This window comes from Orycteropus afer, unplaced genomic scaffold (genome assembly GCF_000298275.1).
Source record: "Orycteropus afer afer isolate SDZICR_OR568_19922 unplaced genomic scaffold, OryAfe1.0 scaffold00044, whole genome shotgun sequence".
In the NCBI taxonomy this organism is placed as follows: Eukaryota; Metazoa; Chordata; class Mammalia; order Tubulidentata; family Orycteropodidae; genus Orycteropus; species Orycteropus afer.
Genome location: NW_006921631.1, coordinates 6,180,872 through 6,183,318, shown reverse-complemented (window position 1 = coordinate 6,183,318; position 2,447 = coordinate 6,180,872). Strand labels below are relative to the sequence as shown.

General features: G+C 39.0%; 1 pseudogene; it reads left to right on the top strand.

The window, feature by feature from the left end:
• Window positions 1-272: 272 nt before the first annotated feature.
• Window positions 273-1,133, top strand: LOC122149737 (annotated as a pseudogene).
• Window positions 1,134-2,447: the final 1,314 nt, after the last annotated feature.

Sequence of the window (2,447 nt, the reverse complement as noted above, 5' to 3'; positions counted from 1 at the left end):
AGAACCAGTCACTCAGCAGGAGAAAGATGAGGCAGTCTGCTTCCATAAAGATTTACAGCCTTGGAAACTCCAAGAGGCAGTTCTAGTCTGTCCTATCAGTCACTGTTAGTCAGAATTGACTTCAAGGCAATGGGTTTGGTTTGTGTATGGTTTGTCATTCATACCTTGGTGTGAGTTGGTTCTTGGGGCCCTTCTCAGAGGAGGATAAGAAGGGGAAGAGTCGGACGCCCCAAGAACTGCAGCTCCAGCTACTGTGGCCAGCCCAGCGCCCCATGTGGGTCAGCACTGCTGCCTCGCCTGGGTCAGGCCCCAAAAGTAAAGACAAAGCAGCTGCTGGGGAGGCTCCACAGAAGCTAAATTTATGTTCAGTTGCCGGGAACCACAGGCTGCAAAATTGTTTGCGGGGGGTGGGGGTGTTGGGGGCGCTTCATATGTCCTTAGAACTGCCTAAGCTCGCTCAGCTTGTTCTTCACCTTGATTTAAAAGTTCACTGCCATCAAGTCAATTCCGACTCTGCGACCCTCTAGGACAGAGCAGAACTGTTCCATACAGTTAACAACTCTGTGAATATTTAGGGATGCAGACTGCCTCGTCCGTTTCCCACGGAGCAGCTGGTGGGTTCAACCACAGACTTTTTGGTTAGCAGCCAAATGCCTTAGCCACTGAGCAACTAGAGCTCTTTATTGCTAATTGGAATAGTTGTGTGGGGACATTGGCTTCCTGATTTCTAGTCTCCAGTTGGTGGGTGTGGTCACTGTAGCCGGCAACTTGTTCCAGATTGCATTAGTGGAGTTGATTGGACCTGTAATATACCATCAGGGGTTGCTATTTATTATTATTATTATTATTATTTTAACACGATTATTCTCTTACTTGTATTTATTGTTCAGTTTTCTGTATCCTGGGCTTGGTTAGCCCTAAACAAGGAAGAACCGGGTCAGCGACTAGAAGTTGGTTGGAATAATATAGCAAGTACTCTAAATGATATTCAGAGAAATTTAAACTGCTGGGGGTTCCAAAATTCAAACCCAAATGACACCTGTTTGGCTAGCTGTGTTAAAAACAGCCACCAGTGCTCACCATGTGCTCAGATAACAGAAGAATGTTATCAGAGAGGTTTTGAGATTTGTTGACAGGCTTGGCCTCTCTTCAGTTTCATAGAGATCTTGGCGTTTGGCTAACTAACCTACAGATACAGACCAGAAAGACCCTGGTGCTAATCCTAGTGCATTCCTTTGATGGAAAAACAAGGAAAAATCATTCATTTTCTGATCTTGTCACTTTCTGTAACTTTTAAGTTAAGCTGATCTGCCCATTTAATTGATGAAACAGTATTTGAAAGATTACATGATGATAGTAGAATTCTCTATTTTTACTCTTAGTTTTCTCTAAATGTTTTTCTTTTTCCATTGATGAAGAAAATAGTAACTTATGATCTCCTCTCATCCTCAGTGGTCCCTGTAACCTACTTTATTCACAGTGTCTAATACTGTCCACTGTGGCCTTTCTTAACATTTGTACCTACAGAAAACTTTGTATGGCACTATTGTGTTGATCTGGAATAATTTTATGTGGCACTGTGCTGTGTAGTTAGTTCCTACTGGAAAAAAGAGTTGAAGTTTATTAAAGCCAGAAAATATGAGATTCTGTTACATTAAATCCAATGCGGGAACTCCAAATTCCCAATGTTTTCTGTCTTTTTAGGAAACATGTTTGGTGAGAATTTTTAGTATAAAAAAGATAATTTCGTTCTAGTAGTCTTTCATGATTACACTAATGTATTCTAGAAATAACTGTCTTTAGAAAAGTGCTGGCTTAGTTTTTGGACTTTTATAAGTAAGTGGTGGAGAGAAGTAGGTACATGAAACATTCTAATATATAACATTTACCTTCAGCCTTCAAAGTGGAACTAGTTTGTACAGTTCAGAAAGTATGCCTATATTACCTTTTTTTATATATGAAATATTTTGAACAGAAAGAAAGACTAGTACAATGAACACCCATGTGCCCTTAACCTAGCTTTAAAAACAATCAAATAGTGGCTAATCTTTCTTTCCTTTATAAATCCCTTCACCCATATAAAACTTGTCTCTTAATTATCCATCTAATTTCCCTGCCTTCTCCTCTCCCATTTCTGGTGATCAACAAAGAAAATTTCCTTCCCTATATAAATCTTTCCTTGCTTTTTACAATAATAGACTCATATAATATTTGTCCTTTTGTTATTGACTTAATTCACTCAGCATAATGTCCTCCTAGTTCATCCATGTTATGAGGTGATTCTCTAATTCTTCATTATTCTTCAATGTTGCATAGTATTTCATTGTTCCTATATATCATAGTTTGGTTATTCATTAATCCATTGATAGGCACTTAGGTTGTTTTCATCTCTTTGCTATTGTAAATAGTGATGTGATGAACATGGGTGTGTATATAGCTATTCATAT